The sequence below is a fragment of the Solanum lycopersicum genome, chromosome 10 (assembly GCF_036512215.1).
Source record: "Solanum lycopersicum chromosome 10, SLM_r2.1".
NCBI lineage: Eukaryota > Viridiplantae > Streptophyta > Magnoliopsida > Solanales > Solanaceae > Solanum > Solanum lycopersicum.
In genome coordinates this window covers 5,157,864-5,167,512 of record NC_090809.1, presented here as the reverse complement: position 1 = coordinate 5,167,512, position 9,649 = coordinate 5,157,864, and the positions used below count along the sequence as shown (strand labels likewise).

Genomic DNA, 9,649 nt, shown 5'->3' with positions numbered 1-9,649 from the left:
TTCTGTTGTAAATCACATGTAGCAACATTTATATGTAAGTACCATCCAACTTGGAAAAGTAGAATCTCAATCAAAAGAAAAAGAAATAGAAAACTTGGCTAAATGTTACTGCCAATTGTTTATCACTTCTGAGTTATTAATTCAATACTCCCTCATATTAAAAAAGAATGACCTTTCATTTTTAATCTATTAAAAAAATGACATTTTTTCTTTTTTTTGGGTTAACATTTTAATTTCAAATTAGTGCATGACTTGTTTAAATCTACAAGTTCAAAGGACAATTTTTTACATTTATCAAAAATTTTATTTAAAATTATAAGATTCAAAAGTATCCTTTATTTTCTAAAACTCCGTGTCACATTAAATTAGCTCACTCTTTTTTAAACGGAAAATGTAATATTTCCTGAAAATTTTTCCAAACCACTTATTGATTTGGAAAGTGACTGCCATTCATTAGAAAAAGAAGAAAAAAACACCCAATTTTATTGTGTTTCCTTTAGTGGCCATAAACAAGTAGCAAAAGAAAGACTTGTGCCAAAACCTTGAGAAGACTTTGGTGAAGGATTAAAAAGACAAAGCAAATTCAACAATGGCTGACCCTGTAACTGGTGCTACAATTCAAGTTTTGCTTGAAAAACTTCTTTCTCTCACTATTGAGAAAGTAAGGCCGGATTGCAACAAGCATCTCAGAAGGATGACACAAAACGTATCTATTATTCAAGATTTCATTCATGATGCTCAAAGACGACAAGTTGATGACGAAGATCAAGCAGTGGGAAATGGCTCATGATGCTTGAGAGATTTTGTGAAGATGCTGAGAATGTGCTTGATAATTCCTATATGAATCTCTACAAGAACAAGCTCAAAACAGTCCAATGAGGAAGGTCAGTGGTTTCATTTCTCAATCTTATTTTATAAGCAAAATATCTCAAAAAATTAAGAATATAAATGAAGGGTTGAGGGATATCAATCAGTTATCCAAAGACCTAGGTCTCCAATCACTCATAGTTCCTTCTCAGCAAATAGTACCGATGATTCGAGAAACAGATTTCTTAGTAGTTTCTTTGGATGTTGTTGGTAGAGATAATAATGTTGTTGAAATTAAGGAGAAGATGTTGAACATGAGAGAGGAAGTTGTACTGTGTGCTATTCCCATAGTGGGTGTGGGGGGTTTAGGGAAAACTACTATTGCTAAGTGAATTTTCAATGATGAAGAGATCGAAAAACACTTTGAAAAGAGAGTTTGGTTGTGTCTACATGAAATGTCAGACACTAAGAGCTTTCTTGAGCAGATCCTCGAATCATTGACACAGCGGAAACTTGAGGTCCATACCAGGGATATAATAGTGAAGAAATTCCGAGATGAACTAGGAGGAAAAATATATCTGCTTGTCTTAGATGATTTGTGGAGTTTTGACCTTCCAGTGTGGGATGAGTTCATCGACAGCTTGAGAGGAGTAAACACATCAAGAGGAAACTGCATTCTTGTGATGACTCGTATGAAGCTGGTGGCATCCACAGTAGCGACAGTAGGCCTTCATATGTTCAAAAAATTAGCGAATGATCATTGTTGGTCTATTTTCAAACAGTGAGCATTTTATGATGGGTAAGATCCGGAAGAAATAGTGAGCGTGAAGAATCGGATTGTTGAAAAGGTCTACCGTTTGGAGCAAGTGTGTTGGGAGGCCTGTTGCGCAACAAGGAGAAACATGAATGGTGGACTATTCTTGATGGAAACCCAATTGTTGCAGGTGAACATGATAATGGAGAGAATAGCTTAAAGGAAATCCTAAAACTCAGCTATGTTTATCTACCATCACCATATCTTTAAAAATGTTTTGCTTACTTTGCAATGTTTCCAAAAGATTGTGTTTGAAAAGGACCAAATTATCCGAATCTGGATGGCAGAAGGGTTTCTCCATCCATATCAAGAGACCACCGTGATAGAAGATGTTGGGCACAATTTTTTACAAATCCTATTGCAAAATTCCTTGCTGCAATATGTTGAGCTAGAGGAGCACAACAATATAAAGTACTATAAGATGCACGATTTGGATGGAGATATCTTAAAATCTAAACTATTTGATTCGAAGGGCAATGATGGAGAAAAACTTTCTCAAGTTGGATACATTGAATGGGTCTCACCAAGTGATAAAATGGACATGATAAATGAGTCAGGACGTTTGTGCACATTATTCTAGAAAAGTAATATATCTTATGATATGCTATTGAGCTTTCAGTTCTTGAGAGTCTTAAATTTGTCCGGATCAGGCATCGTGGAGTTATCAGGAAAAATTAGCAAGCTAATATTCTTCAGATATCTTGATCTCTCCAACCCTAACATCACAACCTTGCCCAACTCCATTTGCAAGCTCTGCAATTTGCAAACACTTAAGAGTCAAAAATTGTTTTTCACTCGGAAAAGTTATAGAAGAAATGGAAAATATAATAAGTTTGAGACACATATATTGAAACAGTAATCATTACTGATTATATATTCAGATGTCATTTAATATGGGTCAATTGACTAGTCTTTAGACGCTACCATTGTTCTTTGTAAGTTTAAAGAAAGATCGTCGAATAGAAGAATCAGGTCGTTTGAAAAACCTTCGAGGTAAATTGACTATCAGACGTCTCCAATTAGTCAGAAATAAAGAAAAGGCGCGAACAACATATATATATATATAGGAGAAACCAAATATCTCCAGCGTGGCATATTTATGGTCCCACAATGAAACAGAAGGCTATGAGATCAATGATGACCATGTGTTGGATGGCCTTCAACCACATCCCAACTTAAAAACCTTAGAAGTGGAGAACTATTTCGGGGATATATTTCCTTCATGGTTCAGTGAAGGATTGCTACCAAATTTGATCAAGTTGAGATTAAGTGTTTGCAAAAAGTGCAAAGAAATTCCATCGCTTGGCCAACTGAAGTTCCTTCGGCATATTGAGATGATAGGATTCCTTTAATTGGAATGGATCGTACCTAAATTTTATGGTGTTGAGATTAATTATAATGGATCAAGCAGCAATAACGGCAATATCCATGTGTTCCTATCATTAAAATAACTAGTATTGGTGAATATGTGCAGCCTTATTGAGTGGAAAGGAGATGAAGTTGGAGTAAGAATTTTCCTAGACTTGAGAAATTGAGAATTACAGACTGTCCACTGTTACAAAGTACTCCAACTCAATTTGAAATCCTACGTGAATTAATAATCGAAAGAGTTGACAGTGAAATGACATTGTTGAACTTATGCAATAATTTAACATCTCTTGTGGATCATACTGTTGATCACGTGAAAGAGCTCACCTGTGTACCAAATGAGATGCTACGCAACAAAATTTCTCTTCAATTCTTATCCGTCTCAGAATGTGGAGAGTTTCGTGATTTGCCACAAAGTTTGTACAATCTTAAGACATTTCGAATATTCGACTGTCCCAATTTATCTTCTCTTCATGTTCCCAATAGAGAGAATTGTTTATATTCTCCAGAGGCTATGTATATGTTAGTCTATAAGAACTTTGTTTCCTTGCCTTTACATGTGGGAGAAATGCCTTCACTTTCCTCTTTGTGTATATCAGATTGTTCCAAATTGATTAGTTTACCCTCAGGGGGCCTTTACCGTCTCATTAGGTTAATGGATCTGGGAATCGGTCCTTTCTCAGAGACGGTGGATTTTGAGGCATTCCAATTGATTTTTAATGGTATTCAGCAGTTGTTGTCCCTTCGTAGACTGAACTTAGGGGACACTTTTACAGGGATTCTCTGCCTTATCAGCTTATTCAACCCTGGTCCCTAACACACTTTGGTATAGATAATTTTAGAATCGAGGCTCTTCCTCAGAGATTTGGCAACCTTACTTCTCCTAAATCATTGAATCTTATGAGTTTCAAAAGTCTACGACATGTGGACTTCTCAAATGTCATGCCCAAATTACGCTATCTGTCCATGTATGATTGTCCATTGTTAGAAGCTCTATTAGGTGGGCTCGTCAACCTTGCTTCTTTGGAATATATATCTTTAGAGAACCGCAAAAAACTAGAGCGTCTGCCATCTAGAGATGTCATGAAATGCCTCACAAATTTAAGGACACTCTACATTTATAGCTGCCCACAGTTAGAAAAAAGTTGTACCAATAGGAGTGGTCGAAACTCCAGTGGTCAAACATTTCCCATATTCATAAAATTCAAGTAGACGGTTATATAATTCAGGATAGGCGTAAGTCTATGTTTCTCTTGCACTTTTTGAGTCAAATTTTCAAATATTATTTTCCACGAGTTCCAGAAGAAAATATTTGCGTTTATTTTTACATTATAAATGCAAAACTATCAATCAATCGCATTTGTGCTATATTTTAGCATGATGTTTGTCCACTTAAACCGATTATGCTTTATTTCCTTATAGGTTACTAGTTCCAAGGTCATGCTAGAATGTTGATGTGGTAAATCAAGCCAAATCCCATGAGCGGCAGGCATTACAGTAGGTAAGATTTTATTTAGAATTTATAGGCACTTTGTAATCAACTAATTTTACTGTTTAACAAGGTCTGTTACGTTTCACAGAGGAACCATCACTTTTTATTTTGTATGACGAACATAATCTTCTGCGGTAGACTCATTACTGAAGTTTATATATATAAAACATCAAATTACTCGAAGTGTATAAGAATCTACACGTGTTTATCCTCTGTCTTTCCATATCAAAGTTTGCATTTTTATTCTCCATGTATGTTTATGCAATTTTATTTGACGAATAAAGTCTGATATCTACTCTCATAAGACTTTGTATTTAACTTATATGAAATTGTGGGACTGTTAGAATGTAAGTTGTTAGTTTGGTGTTTCACTCAATATGATTCTGTTTGATGATAGGTATGTTTATCACATTCTCAGAGTAATAATCTGACTCCTCCCCTCTTCCGACATGTACGAAAATAAGCAGAATCTCAGTATGTGTCATATCTACTCAGGTTCTATGAAGAAGATAATGAATGATGGGGCACCATTGAAATTTGTTTATGAGGTATCAGATTGACACATTTTGCTTCAGTGGTGCTTGTGGTTGCAGGAACATTGAAAGTTCAAGGTAAGTTCCTTGTCTCATGGTTTCAATGACTTTGCTTTCTAAGCTTTTAAATGTTCCATTCTATCATGCATTACATGTGTTAAGCCTACTATGATATTGCGTCTACGTTTATGCATATTTTCTCATACTTAGTACATTCGATGTACTAATGCATACATGTGCCTATATTGTTTCATAATATAGGGTCTAACGTTCCTCCTCCTGCTCGTGTCTAGATTCGGATTGCTATTCGCTATAGTATTGGTGAGTCCTCATACTTTGAGGAAAAATCCTTGAAGATCATTTATTGCTTTTATTGTTTACTCTTGAGAATTTGTACGTAGTGTATGGTTTACATTCCTACCTCTCTTATGATGTTTAATAATGGTTTGTCAAGACATAGTTATAATTCGGCATATGAGACGTCTTACTTAAACTCTCTTATTGTATGTATGTCAAGTGGCTTATGTAGGACCCTCTTAGGGTCCTATACGTCATGGTCTTATCCTCAATTGAGTCGACACACTTATTCCTATGGCCTGACGCCCCGAGAGATTCATTTTTGCTTCGAGGTACGGGCTTTGTACGCTTTAGATGGGTTGTTCTTGTTGGTTACTTGAAGGTCATTCACGGTTAGAGGTCTGGTCTACGCCTTCTCTGGATCTGGACTTGCCGTATCTCATTTTAGTAAATTTAATTTATCTGTGTACCTAATGGGCTTATAAAGTTCTATTTGGGTTTTACTTAAACTTACCGATGAGTGTATCTTCTGGGCTTATGGTGTAACATTTAGGATTTCAAAAAGGAAATAGATTGCAGGAGTTTTGGCTACTGATTCAGGTCTGCGAGACCAATCTACGGTTCGTAAAACTTCTTATGGGTTGTAGACTAGTCTCATAGAAAGGGGAAAATAAACAAAAATATTTTATTATTTTCATTAATGATTTTTCATATTATGGGTGTATATATATCTCTTTGTTTCATGAAAAAACCTTAAGCAATAAATTAAATGTCTTAGATGTATTTATGAGGTTGAATGATACTAGACAAAAATAGAGAAAATAATTAGATAAGATTGAGGTGGTGAGTATAATGAAAGATATAATAAAATTGGACAACCACTTAGTTACATTTGCTAAATTCCTCAAAATGTGTTGTATATGTACTCAACATACAACGTTTGGCACACAACAACACAATGATTTATACATTAGTAAATACGCTTAAAAGTATGTTGACTGATTCATCTTTGTCTTTTTAATAAATAAACATAAATTAATTATTTTGATTAATTAAATTGACTAATGAATATGAATTAAATATTTAGTTTGTTGATGTTGGTCAAATTCATATTCTCAAGGCTTATCTCTAATGGGTAATATATGAAGAATAATGTTATTTATGTATTGATTTTGTAAAATGATGAGTATTATTTTAGTAAAGAAGAGAAGGGTTGACTATATATTGTGATTTGCGAATACATGTCCATATAATGCAATAGCTTTGAAGCAGACTACCTTGATCATCTTTCAAAATTCTAAATAATAAACTGATCAAAAATTATAAGGACGGACTGTTCTACATTCTAACAAACCATTATCAGTCATCACTATCCAATTACATTCATCATTTGTAATTTAGTTTTGTTACTTCAGAACATGTTTTGCTTAATAACATATATAGTTATTTAAAATTTATGCCAAATGAAATTGAATATACATGCGGTCTAATGTCAGTAGAACACACCATTTTAGTTATTATAATATAATATTTACAATATTTTGTGACTCAATTATATAATCACCGACCTTAGCTCAGTTGGTAGAGCGGAAGACTGTAGTGGCACTGCTGAAATCTTTTGGTCGCTGGTTTGAATCCGGCAGGTCGGATGTTTTTTTTAAAAAAAAAAAACGCGATAGATGGTTTTATGTGATTGACTAATTTACGGTACATTGTTTTATGTGATTAACTAATTTCTGAAGTAGACTCTAGTGAACATAGGTGGAAACTATTTCAACATATGAGTCATAAGTATCTTTTTTCGTAGTACATCGAGACATTTTTATGTAATTCATTCACGTAATAGACTTTTTATAATGATTAACTTATCTATGTGATAGACACTTATAAACCCGTACAGAAACTTTTTGGTGGAATACTACAATTTAGTGAGTTGCTTTATGTGTAACTAAGTAATTTTTGTCCTAAAAACATCAAATTGTAATTATTATTATTTTAAATATCAAATAATTACTTAAAATTTTTTTTATAGAAAAACATCCATTTGTTTGTTACAACTTGTATGTCAGATGTTAGATAATCTGCTCTTACTCTCCTGCCATGCCAAAATACTCTGTTGCAGTACCAAACATCCATGTTTTAGCATGAAATGCTAAAAAATATCGAGCTTTAATGAAGAAACTTAATAATCGAAGAAGATAAATGCGCGAAACACACACATATAAAAGAACATGAAGAGGGAAACTTCTTTTCAGATCCCATTCACAATCAATAGTTTGTTTTTTGTTTTTTTAACTATGCAGTTCGACGAGTGCATATTGGATTCTCCAAAAGTAGTGCACTTTTGGAGGATCAGACACTGATGCAACAACAATTTTGAAGATTTTAAGCAGACATAAATTAACAGTAATATGTCCAAGCAACATCTGTGTTGAATCTCTAAAAATGCACTACATTTGGTGGACCCTATACGGTGGACGACATTTTGACGAGTCTGAACAACAGAGTTTTTCTGCCCTTTCCAAATTTCTAAGCAAAATACCCACATGAAAGAATTTTCTGAAAAAAGAGTTGCTTTATGTAAGATAAGTATGTTAATGCTGTGGTCGAAGTATCTAACATGGTAGTCCCATATAAAATAGAGTAAGAAATCTAACATACTCTCTGCATTTCACCTTAAAACTAGGCCAGATAATGGAAGCATTAATAGGTAGGTTGACTTAAGCGAACAACATCTAGAAGTTCCCATTTTTTTAGCTTCCTCTAGTAATAAACCAAACACATCAGATTAGGACTGATACAAAGTAGATTGAGGATGCTAAGACTCCGCAAGCTAGTTTGGAATGCTAGGAATACGTTAACTATGAATTTTCTTCACTATCAAAACAATCCATACCTAAGTCGCCATAAAGTTGGTTTGCTAGAAAGTTTCTACATTATTTAGACCATACTTCTCGATCAAATGGACATCTTTATCGAAGCAGACTCATAAATTATACACTACAGATGACCAACAGAATGAAAATACTGATCTACCTACAACTGTGTCGGAATTAAAAGGTCTGTCCTTCTTGAGACAGCAAGTGTTAAGTGGGGACAATAACTGATAGTTAGGCCCATATGTTGTTGTCTATTCACCCGAACATAGTCTAACCATGAATAGTTTAAGAGAAGCTAACTTAAGAAAATTAGATCTACAATAGAATTCTAACATAATCAACGCACAAATATCAAGAAAACAAAGGATAACCAATTCCCTAGGAACCAATCAAAATTCTAAGCTACAAAAACAACATACCTAGTATAGTCCCGCGAGTGGTATCTGGGGAAGGTAGAGTGAATGCAGACCTTGCCCCTACCTTGACAGGTAGAGAGGTTGTCTCCAGTGGACCCTAAACCAAACTAAAGCTATGAGATTTTAATTCTATTGAGTCTACCTGACTCAAAGATTCAAGGACTTCTAATAGTTCGTTCTTCTCGCCCACTTAAAGTAAGCACAAATTTTTTTAACAAATAAGCAGCTGATATGGATCATTATACCTTTGGACTCTTTGTTCATATGAAGTTCGGTCTCGCATCATCAGGGCAGCTGCCTCCCCATTCAATGGGTCCGACGGGTTAGGATACAAGAGAAGTTGTGGGAGAAACACTTCAAACACATTTGTCAAATCTGTGGAAATTGTTTCAAAACCAGCTAAGTTACTAAAAAGGAAGTGGGCGGAAAAACCATAGAAATTTCAAAATCTTATCATTGCTCATATCCAATTACCAAACATGGGACTCCAGGTGTGGTTGATAACATCTAAACAAACTGATCCTGAGCTGAAAAATGATAAGCGTTGAAATTTCAGACTTCGGCTAAAACAACACTTAGAAGGATGAAATTATCTACAGAATTAAGCTGTTGAAAACTCACATCTCATTAACATTTGGATGGTACATTTTATTAATAAAACCAATTGACGTAGATTTATGCAGGTATGCATCTGGAATTTCCACCTTTATTTTCCAAACTCCACCGTGATAAGGACCTGCAAAAACAAGAGTTACTAAAAGCAGAAACTGAAAAAAGCAACATTGCATCTCAAAAGGCCAGATGCAATGTATAATCTAAGAGTTCAGCTGAAATTCTTTCTACAAAATATATCAAAATCATATTGTAATATGAATTGATGACTCGGGAAGTCATAGTCAAACATTGATGGCATATGTAGATACCATACTTCTTAAACATTGATGACATACTTGATTGTCATACTAATCATGTTTTAGAAACTCTTTCTCAAAACTCATTTTTTAATTCCTCAAAAACTCAAATTAATGTTGGTTTTAAAAAGC

The 9,649-nt window shown here is 34.3% G+C and overlaps 2 long non-coding RNA genes and 1 other non-coding gene across 4 annotated transcripts; 2 read left to right on the top strand and 1 right to left on the bottom strand.

Annotated features, from left to right (window-relative positions):
- Nucleotides 1–483: 483 nt before the first annotated feature.
- On the top strand, nt 484–6,024 carry LOC104649448 (uncharacterized). 2 transcript variants are annotated; one of them, XR_743365.4, is made up of 4 exons: nt 484–884; nt 4,412–4,490; nt 4,977–5,092; nt 5,276–6,024. It is a non-coding gene; the product is annotated as an uncharacterized lncRNA (long non-coding RNA). The 2 variants fall into 2 exon arrangements; XR_003243941.2 differs by having other exon boundaries at nt 485–884; nt 4,977–6,024.
- An 850-nt stretch (nt 6,025–6,874) lies between these two features.
- Nucleotides 6,875–6,960, top strand: TRNAY-GUA (transfer RNA tyrosine (anticodon GUA)). Its single transcript is given in 2 exon segments — nt 6,875–6,911; nt 6,925–6,960. It is a non-coding gene; the product is annotated as a tRNA-Tyr (tRNA).
- Nucleotides 6,961–8,857: 1,897 nt separating this feature from the next.
- LOC101266677 (uncharacterized) lies at nt 8,858–9,365 on the bottom strand. Its single transcript, XR_011212117.1, has 3 exons — nt 9,228–9,365; nt 9,081–9,133; nt 8,858–8,981 (listed from the first exon to the last, which is right to left on the bottom strand). It is a non-coding gene; the product is annotated as an uncharacterized lncRNA (long non-coding RNA).
- Nucleotides 9,366–9,649: the final 284 nt, after the last annotated feature.